The following is a 13,986-nucleotide window of genomic DNA, read 5'->3' on the forward strand; positions in this document are numbered from 1 at the left end:
AACAGCCTGAAGCTGCTGGTTGTGTGTAATTGCCAGCATATTACCTATTTATGCACTGTAGTTTTATCTTGAGTTTAGCAGATGCAAATTGCACTTTTTAATATATATTGTCACTTTTTTTTAGGAATTATTTATGTTATACTGTCTAAATTGATTTGTTGTATTTTTATTTATTCTTATGTGTTTGTACATGTATGACCTTGGAGGCCTAGATAAAGTTTTTTGAACTGAACATAATGATTTTTTCCCACTTTCAATAACTGAAAGTACTTATTTAAAAATAGTAAGCAGATGAAGCGACAAGCAGCTCTGCTGTGAGTAAACTTTACATGATCCTGGTGCTTTACAATTAAATCACATCACTGCATCATTCCGTTGAACTGTGTGTAAAACTCATCTTTCTTCAAATGAACTGTATTCGGATCTTCTCTGCCCTCTTAATATATCTCTGCTGCAACATGTCTCGGTGGTGACCCCCAACTGCTCTCTCTCACCATTGCTGTCACCCCGCCCTCCCATGGACTACGTCACCAGGGAAACAAACCTGTTGTTGGCGCTGTGCAGACAGCCGGGGCAGAGCCCCTTTAAAGCTTAAATAAACATCCTAATAACTGGGCTCCTCCTAAGAGATGTTTCTCTAAAAAGAGTGTTTTATTATTTAAAAATAGCTCTGCTTGTGCTCCTTGTTACATGTTGAATCCCACCAGAAGGGGTGGGGGGAGCAGCTCCTACACCAGCCTCAGCTCTTCTGCTGGCGGTTGGGTGGCAGGTGGGGGTAAGTTGGAAGTCAAACCAGCCTCAGATCTGCTTCTCCCCAGAGAGAGAAGTACGGGCAGAGCCTCTGTGTGAATGGGGCCTGCGGGAAGGAGTAGAGAAGCTCCCAGGAGTCAGCATTGTACAGGGCCAGCCGCCCCCCCTCGTAGTCCAGATAAACCCCCAGCTTCTGGGGCTTCTCACGAGGAGACAGAGGGGTCTCAGGAGACGTGACAGCCAAGTATTGACCATTACGCCCCCCCACAGCCCAGACTCCCCCCTCGGGTGACCATGTGAAGCGTCCCTTCCTGTTCACAGACTCTGCTGCGACCCCCACATGCCACCCTCCCCCCTCCTGCAGCAGCTGCACCTCCCAGTAATGTCTGCCGGAGGTGAACCACTCGCTCCCCAGCACACAAGGACAGAAGGAGGTGAATCTCTTGGGGATGTCAGGCAGGGGCTGTGTTGTGCCTGTCCGTCTCGCACGTCTTCGCCCCTCAGACAGGAGGAGCAGAGGATGAGCTGTGTCAGGATCCAGAGTCACCATCACTGCAGAGAAGAGATTCATAATTAGAGATTTAATGACACAAATACAGTTGTTTTATATTTTAGCATATGTTTCATACGAATAATGTAAGCCAAAGCTGAAAGGAGAACCGGGTTGTGTGCAGAACATTTTTATTGTAGCAGGAGCACCGCAACCATGAGGTGCTGTACATGAAACAGTGGAGTGTGGGGGGTTTAGTGGAAACCAGAACTAGACAGCATTGTGATTACACACTGCTGTACTAGATGTGTATACTATCCAGTGCAAAGTCTACTTACTGTAGTAAAAAGTACACTTTGTGTTAGAGCGCAGTGTACTATACTGTACACTCAGGTAGACAACACTACACTACATACACGGGATACTCTACTACGTAGTGCACTGCAAGACAGCACCTTCCACAACACTAGAAACAATGTTAGACATTGTACTAGGCCCCACAACTTGCTAGACAGAACAGGATACTAGGTGGAACACTACAATTAAGATGTACAGTACTAGACGGTAGACTGTTAGACAGTACCGAGCACTCTCACTGTGTACTATGTGCGACAGTGAGACAGACAGTACAGTGTTAGACAGTACAGGGTACTACTTGGGATATTGTGATAGACAGGACTTTGTTCTAGTCAGTGCACTGCCCTAGCAACCACACTGCACTAAACTGCGCACTATACTACAGAAAACTGCCCATAACCGCTGATTTCACTTAAACTTATATGGCACTATTATGCACACTGCACTACAAACACTGAAACAGACAGGACATTGTACTACATAGTACACTGCATCACACTAAGCTACACCAAACACTGTGTTGATCACCACACAGTGCCAGACAGCACACTACACTAGACCGAACACTGCAATAGACAGGACACGGTACAACACAGAGCACCGCACTACACAACATGCACTTCTTTAATTTGTACCAGCCAACCCTTCTCAATCAGCATACTACACTGGATGGTACAGGGTACTATGGAGGTATAATGTACTAGACAGTACAGATTGCAAGACAGCACACTGCACTGCGCTCGGCATAACACTTTAATAGATAGCAACCCGTAGTAGACAGTAAATTTTCATCACAACACGCACTGCACTACCCAGAACTAGACAGTTCACTACATCAGATTGCACATTAACCCATCCCATGCTGGTGACGGAACCGCTCCGTCACCAGCCACGGATGCGCTGTGCTGGTGACGGAGCAGTTCCATCACGGGCCGCTCGCCGCGGCGCGTTCTATTGAGTGGGCGGGGCCGTGACGGAACTGCTCCGTCACAAGCACAGCGCGCCCAAGGCTCGTGGCGGAGCGGTTCCGTCACTAGCATGGGAGCGCCTCGCGGCCCCCCACCCCTGTGGCGGAATTGCCGCCGCAGCGAAGGGGTTAATACAGTACATTGTATCGAAGAGCCCACTAGCCAGTACATTTCACGCAGTAAACTACACTCGCTATCACACTGCACTACACAGTGCGCTGTACTAAACAGTTCACTGCATCAGACTGCACACTATTAGACAGGACAGAATATATCAGAGAGAACAGTACAATGTGCACAGAAACCTACACCAGCTAGCACGCTACACTGTACTAGACAGGTACACTCCATCATAGAGCACACTAAGCCAATCTTTGTACAAGCAGCACACAGTGCTAAACAGCAAATGGTAGTAGGCAGTACACTGCGCTGGAGAGCACACTGTGCAAACCAGCACGGCACTAACTATCAAAACACTGTGCTAGAGGGCAAAATGTACCAGAAAAACAGCACAGTGGACAAGGCAGCACGCAGTATGCTGCACTAGATGGTATTCTGTAAGTACACTGACATGGACAGCTAAACTGCACAGTGCACTAGACCATACATTGCATTACCAAACAAACTGTGCACTTCACCAGATGGTACACTGCACTAGACAGCACAACATACTAGCCAGGAATGGGCAGGAATGTCCTCTGTGTGGTCAACAGGCATGTCCCCCTGCTCGGAGGGCCCAACTGAATGCACATCTAGTACATCAAGTCCAATGTTTGCCCTCCCATCGTGCTAATCTAGTGTGTGTACAGAAGCCTCGGCCTTTCCCTGCCTATGTGAGGATCTGCATCTCCACTGTAACCTGGAGAGGCTCGCCAAGCGTGCCCTCATTGACGGCAGTGGATGACTGTCTGTCCTGGGTATAGTGCGAAATGACCATTTTTTGTGTGATGTCGCCCCAAATTTGCTGTATCTGCTTTGCTGGTGTTAGGACTCTGTGTACTTTACCTGTGCTAAATAGGACTAAAGTGCCTGTACTCCCCATTTAGAAACGTAGAAAGTGTCTTAAACCTGATTGGCACAATTAACTTTTCTATAAGGTATATGGGGGGAAAAAATCCCTGTCATGGTAAGTTAAATGCCACCTGTTGCTGCAGCGCCTATTGTGCAACACATACACAACAGTAACAGAGAAAACATGGCTTTCAGCCTACCATGTGTGGCCTGAAAGCAGCAGCTTGAACCCAGATACAAAGACCTATCAAAAATGACCTTTTGACAAGCAGGAAAGCCGAATTGTAAATATTAAATAAGTCATCCCTAAGCACGCCTTGGTGCTAACAGGATAGGCTGTGCAAGATTTAAGAATAGATCACATTTGCCTGCAGAGCTTTCTTCTTTCTTAGGATGAATGTCTAGGCTTGTGGTGATGCATTTCATTCCCGGCTCTCCACAGGATAGCTCTAGTATGAAGTGCCTTGGACCCAATTCAAAATGGACACTGTTTAAACAATAAAACAACAGCCTTATCTCATTCTGCCAGAGACTCAGAAAAGCACCTTTACCTAGTTTGAGCAAAAAGAGTCATCTCCTAAGAGCACTAAACAAAGCATGGATAGCTGTTCTTATGTTTGTCCCTGAAACTAACTGTGCAGACTATAGAACAACAATGCCTGACTTATTATATATTCTTGTGTGGCATTCTCTCGTATAAGTGAAAAACATGTTAAAAACACCATCCTAAAATGATGGTAGGTTAAGGATAAATATAATGGCGGCTAAATGTAATCCCTATGACAGAACATGTGTGACATTAGAAATGGCATGTTCCTTCAGTGACCAGGCCCAGAACGACATGGCTGTTGGTTGGCACATTGGAAAAGGTAAAGCATAGATTATATTCTTTAACCTGTAGGTGAGCCACTGAGACTCGGGTGTGGGCGTCAGTTGCAAAGTGGGCAGGGATCCCGGTTCCAGCGGGATCCGGAGCCCTTGAAGTCCGTTTCTTTTGGACAGGTCCACGGGAGACGGGAATCTTTTTCAAAGGGAGCAGTTGTCCTAGGGTTTCAGAGGTCGCAGTCTGCAAGACAGGACGCAGGTTCGCAGAAGCAGGAGACAGGCCGGTATGGGCTGGGGCCAAAGCAGTCATCGTCTTAAGTCATCTCTGCAGGGAAGTTTAATGTCTTAGGTTGTCGCAGATCTAGTTTCTAGGTCTGGGTAAGCCACCTAAATACTAAATTTAGGTGCGTTTTAGGGGGGTAGCAGGTAGGGCCAATGGGCACCTTACCGGAGGTGACTACACCCTCATTATTCCGAACTCCTGTAGGAGTGGGCATAGACCTAGCCCCGATTGGAGGGATTCCCCATTTTCAAGATTACAGGGACAGAAAGGTGTGCCTCATCTCGCCTCCCTCACCTGAGGGCTGGAGCTAGCAGAGGTGGACACACCTCTTATACTCCTAAGTTTTCCTGCCCAAAGTGGGGGTGTCAACAAACCGGGGGATGCTATCTGCTGCTAGCAGCAGAGGCTGGGGGGTCGCATTTACAAGGGCGAAGGGTCTTTGAAGCTTCACCTTTGAACACTGGCCCATCCTGGGAGGTGCATTGTTTCTGGTCCCAGAGAGCAGAGGCTCCCTACCCAAGGGTCCAGAAACAAGCCTGGTGGTGGCTGGCTGACAGCCGGTCAGAGACCACACCAGGGTTGGAAGGTTTCAAGGGGGCACCTCTGAGGTACCCTCTGAGTACATGGTACAATAAATCTCACACTGGCAAGAGTGTGGGTTTATTGAGGAGTAGTTAGGTACCAAACACTCCTTTGTTTAGTGACGACATCTTGGTACTGTGGAACTCGAATTGGCGAGGTTCCAGCCCATGTACTCTATATGGCTAACCTGGTACTTACAATATTAAGGAATGGACCCAACTAATGTATGGGACATATCTGCTCATGCAGATATGCCCTCCCCGGTGGTATAGTGCACCCTGACTTAGGACTGTGAGGCCTACTAGAGGGGTGACTTACCTATACCTTCAGGCAGTGCTGGGTGGCATGGTGCCCAGGTAGGATGCCATGTCATTTTCTACCTCACAGGGGCATACAAGCTGCAAGGGCAGTGACATGGTCCCATTGAGAGGGGTCCCAAGGGACCCTCTTCAGCTACCAGGCTCTAGGGTACTATTTACTAGGGACTTACAGGGGGTAGAAGTACCAATTAAGGATATGTTTTGGGGAAGACACCCAAGCACAGGGAACCTAGTTAGCAGGGACCCTGTGCACTACAACGGAAACCACATCAAAACCAGGTAAAAAGTGGGGCTAACGATGCTAAAAGAGGCCCTTTTTCCCAGGTATTTACTATACTTTTTCTCAAAACATCCTTGAGCTCCTTCCTCTCGGAGAGGGGGTTGTAGCTAGCATCGTGACTAGGTTTCACAGTGCGAGGAGGTTCACGCTATGAGGGAGCATGCCACCTTTGGTGGGTGAGGGAAAACCTCCCTTAAAAAGGGATTTAGTAGGTCTTATCCTGTCCTGTTTGTTATAGACCAGGGGGTTTTGTTGTGGCTAACATATTTGGGGAGCTATCTCCTGCAGGTTTCTAAATCTCCTCTGGCTCTTTTGTTGTGTTTTGGTGAATGTACTACTGCCAGTTCAGCAGCGATTTTTTACTTTATAACATAATGTGCTAATCTCATGATGGCACAGCGCACACCAAAGCACATGTGTGGTTCACATATTAAAACGATCTTGCGTTCTTCCTCCAGGCACCACTTGTACGAGTTTAACATCAAAAAGAAATTGACATTGCCCCAGTCTCCAAAATTCATATAAATATGCGTATAAACAAATGCTCAGAATGACATTTGACATTAGCTCAGCTGAGACGCAGCACGAAGCACACTGTGCACAGAGTGGATCTTCCGGGAAGCATCTGGTACTTGGGAAATAAAAAGCAGTGGAGGAAAAGAGGAGGTAGAGGTTCAGCAGGGATGGGGGGGGCTGCTGGCGACAGGGACAGGAAAATTAAAGGTGGAAAGGCCAAAAAGCAGCCACGACCTGCTAGAGGGTCTACTAGAGGGTCACCGAAGAAGAAATGTAAATTGGTATTGTGAAAGTGTGGTCTCATTAGGACCAAGACTGTTTCCTATGTAGAGCAGTGACACAATAACAACGCCGGTTGTCTCAGGTTATTAGATGTGCATGTGCCAGACAGTTTTAACATCATTCTCCATGCGTGCTTCATCTTGCAGATCACAAAAAGAGGCTTCTTTGTGAGGGAGGGAATCTAAGCAGCAATACAGATCAGTGCTGGAAAGCGGCCACCCACAAGATACCTCACCTAAGCCAATATATAAACATTACTTTCTTAGTCACATTGAAATCCCCTCACAATTCCCTGGCGCCAGTGCATGTGCAAGGTGCTACGAAGCTACACAGTGGTGCAACACTGGACCAAGGTGGCTTGGCTACCATGATAATGTAAGACCTAAGTGCTGCATTTGACACCGTCTTACATCTTACCCTCATCCAGAGGATGAATGAAGTCTGAATCATTGGGGATGCCGTAAAATGGATGGAAGCCGTCTTGGATAATAGAAGTTTTCAAATATGCGAACATGCCCTCTTCTAAGCCGTCCATGCTCTTAAGTGTGGGTCCCCAATGGGCTCTTTACTGAGCCCCACCTTCTTATATTATTATTATTATGACTTGTAAAGTGCGCAGCTACCCATGTAGAGTTTCTTGAAGCTGGACGTAGGTGGCAGCAAAGCCGCAACGGCAGCCAACAACAACCCCATGTAGCAGAAGCAATCAAGCATGACGGCTAAAAAGCAGTGTCTTCCGATTCTTATGAAAGATAGGCAGGGAGTGACAATTCCTAAGAGAGACCGGGAGAGAATTCCAGAGTTCCGGGCCCAGGTAGGAAAACGAGCGACCCTTCATGCAAGCAAGCCAAAACCTAGACACTGCGAACAGTGAGAGGATAGAGGATCTCAGCTGCTGGATGGGCACACAGTGTTTCACCAAGCTTTGCATGTAAGAAGGGGCCAAGCCATGTCTAGCCCGGAACTTATAGCATATGGCCTTAAATTCAATACGCTTGTGAACCCTAAGCCAATGTAGGTTATGAAGCAACGGTGAAGCTGAAACACATCTAGGCAGATGAAAAAGAAGGCGAGCAGCTGTGTTCTGAATGACCTGGAAGCGATGGATCGAGGATTTGTCTACGCCCAGGTATAGTACGGTTCCATAGTCCAATCTGGATGTCACCAAAGCCTGCATCACTGTTCTCTGGGTGGCCAGAGGAATTTGCCAGAGGATCTTCTTGAACCATTTGAGAACAGAGAAACAGGTGGCCATGACCTTAGACACCGGAGGCTTGAGGGAGAGGTTATTGTCAATGATTAAGCTGAGATTCTTCACCTAAGTTACTGGGGTAGGCAGTAGTCTTGGGGAATCCGGCCAATGACTGACCCCAAATTTCGGGGCTATTTCCCAGAACCTCAGTTTTATTGCAATTAAGCTTCAGTACATTTCTGTTCATCGAGAGGGAGACATTTCTCAGACCAAGCTGGAGTAACAAGGGATCTTGATGCTGAGCAGCAGATGATATGATATGTGTATCATCAGTGTATGAGGACAGGGTGAGTCCAGACTTCTCAATAACACCAGCCAGAGGACGAACGTAAATATTGAAGAGCAGTGGGCTCAAGATGGATCTCTGAGGAACACCAGAGGTCAGAGCTAAGATCTCAGATCTTATGTTGGCCAGAGACTTGAAAGAAGCTTTGCGAGTGAAAAACTGCAGTGAGTGGGCACTATGTGGTATTTGGACCCAGACTAGGGTGGCATGTCTCAAATATAGTAAATAACTAGGTTTTCTTTAGTGAGAGAACAATGTTTTTTTCCAACCTGGTGATGTCGCTGAAAGGTCTGGCTTAAGCCAAAAGTGAATTTATTTTGTTGGGTAGAGAAAGACTAAAACCATCCATTTCAAATTCCAGAAGTCAATCCTTGCTGAACGCAGGTTCATGTTGCTGATGAAGGTGAATACATTCTACTTTTCAGACTGAGTTACTTATTTAGATCTCAACAACCAAAAACAATTGCTAATACTGCTGCTATTTATTAAACTAAATCCAAGAAGATATAAGAACTGCTCATCACTATATCCTCAAGCTCATTAATTGCTTTTTATTTTGTATACTTATTTCATTTTTTTAGAAAACACTTTGTCAATTTTTTATATATACATAATACATTTAAAAAAAACACAAATTAACTGTACAGAATACCACATAATACGACACAATCACATCCACCATTCTTCTCTAAACATACTTTATTCATACCCATACCATATGATCCATCATGTACAATAAACCAAACAGAAGATTACCAGTATAAGGGAACTTTTTCCTACAAGATATAAATATATACATTTATGTACATTTGTAGCATTCGAATTAACTTTATTAGGTTTACACTAGTCCTTCTATTGCATAAGATAGCCCTTAATAAACAAAAATGCCAATTTTGACAAAGCGTTTTCTAAAAAAAATGAAATAAGTATACAAAATAAAAAGCAATTAATGAGCTTGAGGATATAGTGATAAGCAGTTCTTATATCTTCTTGGATTTAGTTTAATAAATAGCAGCAGTATTGGCAATTGTTTTTGGTTGTTGTTCAAGTGTGCTCAGCCTTGCTGCTTATGAGCCAGACCCTTTTTTGGAATTAATTATTTAGATCTCGGCGGACAGGTTACTCAGTCACAGCAGTGAAAGATATCCTGTACGCTGAAATATAAATCTCCCATTATATCCTACGGGGTTTATATTTTGGCAGATGAGATATCTGTCACCCTTGTGAGATCTAAATCAGGACTCTAGTCTAAGAACACTGGTAGGTATCAAACTGTGAAACCTCAGCAGACATAGGTGGAGAAGTCAGGTGTCATCTGTTTATTAGTGTATTTCAGTTCCAGCCTGAGCCCTCAGCATCTTCGATGGCTCCAAATACAAGTTGGACAGGAAAAGTGTAAGGATCGATCCTTGAGGGACTCCACCGGTGATTGGAATTGGATCTGAGAAGAAGTAACTAATTCAGCAAATGGCATGGGTGTTTCAAGGGTTTGAGTGAGGCTCTGATGAACATTGTATTTATTAGGGCAGTTTTATATATCATGAACTTTGCCCACGTTCATTACAAAAGAACAAGAAGTATATGCATAACAATCAAAATTAAAATAACCAATAAGCAACAAGGAAACCCCATAGACCAGACCTAGCAGCTCAAATCGGGCATAAAGGTGAGGCAAACTGCATCTGGATAGATTGGAAGGGTCAAAAGGGGATGAGAAGAGGTGATCTTTGCTTCATCCATACTGCCTAATATTCTGTTATATTTCCTTGTGGGTGCTATATCAAACATATAGCTGTACTGTATCATAGCATTACCATGAAGAGGAACATACATGAATACGCTACACAATTATATTTACCTTTGTAACTCTTCTTCACTGCCTCTAAGCACTGCAGAGTCACATTATTGCACCTGGAAGAGCACACAAATCATTTTAGGTGCTTCAGGGCTATTACAGTTCACAGGATCTCAGAAAGAACATCACATACTTTGCTATTAGAAATAGAATAAAAATCACACGAGCTCCTGTAGAGCTTTATGCAGTATATGCTATTTACACACATCAGTCTGTGCTACAATCAAATCCAAAACGTAGTGCATTACTACTAGTGGTTACCTCTATCAGACCAGCATGCATCCTGCATGTGGGTGCTCTACTAAAGAAATGGTTACTAGGAGTAGTTTTGCAGCTTGAAATTTTCTGGATTCACATGCCGTCTTATTCCGCCACCTAGTGGTTGGGTCTGGAAACATCCTTGTTAGGTCTCGCATAGCATAGCGTTGGAGTGCAATGCGCTGCTCGCTTTGCGAGACATGCAGTATACAGTATAGTGGGGGAAGCTCCGCCCACTTTCCGAGCATCTTTTTCATTGGCTTAAATTGTAAATCCTGCATTCTCATTGGTTTTCAGCTTGTTAGTCCCTCCTCCTGACAGCCATGTCATCATTATTCTCCTTCCATGGCTATCAGCCCCTTTACTTTAAAAACTCTTTTGTTCTCCTGCCTCCCCCTCTTCCCTCCCGCAGTTTGTAACTTCTCTGCCCACCACCCCCCACCACTCCTGTTCGTACGTTCTTGGACGCCCTCACTTTTGTTTACAATACAATAGGTCTTGCGTAAATACGAGTATTATTGCATTTGTAAATGCGTGTTTTCTCCTGTGATTGGCTGGGTGAGTTTGCACTATATTTTGCCTGACCTATCCAGATGGCTATATTGCGCATGCGTCCAGCAGCCGCTATACAGACGCTACTGCGCACGAAGAGGAAGGTGTTTACCAGGACCCAACCGTTCGGAACCTGCCTCTGTTCTCTCTCAAACTCCGGATTCCATTTGACGACATGCGCAGCCGGGACAATGGCTTCTCTACAATTTTCTAGCATCCGAATTGTTTTTTTGTCTTCCCTTTCTCATTCCAATGCTTAGTTTTACAAAGGACGTAGCTTGTTAATCCTGCTCTGACAGGCAGGCACTCAAGATCTCCGCCAATGGCGAATGTTTACCGAGGGGTAAACACCGCTAAAAGCTCTTCTGTGTGCCTCGCATTGAAGCGCCCCTCTGATTGAAGCGGCCCTCTGCGCCGGGATAAAACGGTCACAAATCAGCGAGCAGCGCCTGCCTAGCTGCCAAGACCTACATAGCAAATGATCCTCGGCAGGAAGGAAGTATATCTGGTTGACTCGCGCATTGGCCAATGCGCGTAATTCTGGGTGTTTGGCATTTCCTGGCGCCGACAAGTCAGTCGTCTGCAGGAGGATGCTGCCCGTCATCGTTTGTTTGCCGGTAGCGCGGTGGGGAATCCAACCACGCACTGCCGATTTTCCGAGGACTTCATTGCTGAGCATTGTCGGAGCGCGGTGTGTTGGAAACACGCGTTGCCGTTTCTTTCTTTTGTTTGTTCATAGCTTCATAGCGCTTTTAAGAGCGGAGCACAGAGGCGGTCGCAGCCTCTTGTCGTTTTCTACTATTTCTTGAACCTATGATAAAGGCAGCGGAGTGCAGTGGTTTGGGGACTACACACTACCGTTGCGTATGGTAAAGCGCTTTTAATTTGTGCTACAAGATACCGGAGCGAGGATGGTGGTCACAACCACGCGCTGCTGGGAGACAGTTTGTTTTCATTTTGGCCAGTATTAAGAGCGGAACACAGAGGTGGTCGCAGCTGTGTGTTGCCGACGTCAATCTAAATAAAAAGGAGAACTTATCCTATATTTGTTTGTAGCAGAGTGTGGGGAAACATTCTACTTGGTGCTTGTGAGTTGGGACAGAAAGGAGCCCTCAACATGCCCCGAGTTATTAAAAGAAGTGGGAGAAGTAGGAATTCTTGGAAGAAAGAATACTACAAAAGAAAAACATTTTTTGCTTAGAAACATTTATTACTTCTGGTACGCTGCTGACATTTAACACTGTTTTCAGTAAACATAGGTACTGGTGATTGAAATCAACATTCATGTTGTGTTTTAATTCTTACAGGAGCAGAAAGATGGACAGAATGTTTGATGAGAAATACAGAAAGTATGTGGTGTTCAATCTGCTACCAGGTATACATGGTCTAGTGAGAAAAACATGAGTGTAGAATCATCTTTGGGCTTTGTTCATATTTATCCTGTTCTTTTGTTGTTGCAGGTCCCTTTCCCTGCTGACCCCTCCCTTTCCTTTCCCTCGCCTGATAGTTCGAATCCCCTGTGCAACTCATTCAGGGGGTTAGAGACATCAGGAGGTGGAACCTTATTTTCGACATCCGGATCCTGCGGAGCTAATCCTGACAAAAACCCTTTATCTTTTTACACGTCATGATGTAAGCGGAGAGCAGTGCACTCAGCACCTCGAGTAGAGGGCAGGCTGTCCTGACTGGCGGGCATTACCTCATCGCTCAGACGTCACCCATGGGGAGCTAGTGAAAGAGGAGTATAGCACAGTACCTGGGGCGTCACTGTTTGCGGCACATGGTATGTAGTGTATCCCTGGTTTTATGTTTCCTGACAACTACGTTTTTTTTCCGTTAGATTTGGTAGTCAGAAAAACATCAGTCATTCAAATAGGATGACGGTGGTGAGGGCCCGAGAATGGCGCACGCTCTGCGAATCACCCTGCCACAGCTCATTATATAGGCAGGGGAGTTGCGCTCCACAGAAGCATGTGAGCCTCTCAAATGCAGTGACAAAAATAACCAAACGTGCTTGCGTTGCATGTTAAAGGTAAACAAAAATGTTAAGCACAGATAAAAGCATGTCTGGATGGCGGTGACCACGGGAGCAGTCGTTGCGGACCCGAGGAGGCGGCTGTTACGAATTGCCACAACATTAAAAAGGAGCTGAAGGATGTCTCTTGTTGAGCTAAAAATGCGCTTAATTCTAGCGCACGTTATCGCCGGTACCACACTGGTGCCAGTCCAACTCCCAGCGCTGCGGACCACGGTATCACTGCAGTAGCAGCTGCTGCCAAAACTGACTTTACGCGCGTTTTATATTGCTTTGCTGAGGATACACACACACACTTGATGGTGCTTCGCATGCAGAGAGCTGGTGGAAGATGATGTGATCCTCTGCCACTGAGATTTTGAGGTATGGGCCCGCCCTGCTAAAACCCAAAGAGACCTTCATAGATAATAATATACTATGCTAGTTAGGGAGGGTGAGAATTAGGTGTTGCTAACTCCTATTCATTTCAGCATATTAGCATGCTGTCACCTTTCGCATTTTATGGACTATTAACTATGCTGATAACTTTGCTTTTGTGATAATAGGTTTGCTTGTATTATCTAAGATACTGCGTTTGAGAACCCTGCATTAGTAAATAAATATTTCAAATGTGCACGTGTCCTCTTTGACTCCACGTTCTGGTTTGTAATGATTGCATAACGAAAGAGTGTTCATGTGTTCCACGATGCCTGAGGTATTCTAAGTTCATGTGTTCCGCGATGCCTGAGGTATTCTAAGTTCATGTTCTGGTCTGTCTAAACATTGGGAAGTTATACTGACCAATGAGACACTGTAGCTAGCTCAGTAAGGGGATTTTGGGTACTGAGGTGAGTTTTGGGGCACCCTAATTCACTGAGGTTCCGAATCTCTACGCACAGTTCTGTAGGAGAACGGAATTCCCGCTACATGGCGCCCAACGTTGCTGGTCTTATATCATGACACTCGAGTAGTATATCATTCAATCCTTAACCCCTTCGCTGTCGTTTCCGGAAAACGGTGGTGTCGGACAAAACCTACCTATTTTTGAAATAGGTCTTTTCAAGCTTGAATCTTTCTAAAACGGTTTCCTTGAATTACTACCCAG

At 45.5% G+C, this 13,986-nt stretch overlaps 1 long non-coding RNA gene across 1 annotated transcript in view; it reads right to left on the reverse strand.

Moving 5' to 3' along the window:
• Nucleotides 1-628: 628 nt before the first annotated feature.
• The window catches only part of LOC144754190 (uncharacterized), a 53,445-nt gene continuing 40,087 nt past the window's right edge, over nt 629-13,986 (reverse strand). The window contains exons 2-3 of the long non-coding RNA XR_013594678.1: nt 10,061-10,113; nt 629-1,302 (exon numbers count right to left, since the gene is read on the reverse strand). This is a non-coding gene — a long non-coding RNA (uncharacterized LOC144754190). The remainder of the gene's footprint in view (nt 1,303-10,060; nt 10,114-13,986) is intronic.

The sequence above is a fragment of the Lissotriton helveticus genome, chromosome 5_1, assembly GCF_964261635.1.
Source record: "Lissotriton helveticus chromosome 5_1, aLisHel1.1, whole genome shotgun sequence".
Classification (NCBI taxonomy): domain Eukaryota; kingdom Metazoa; phylum Chordata; class Amphibia; order Caudata; family Salamandridae; genus Lissotriton; species Lissotriton helveticus.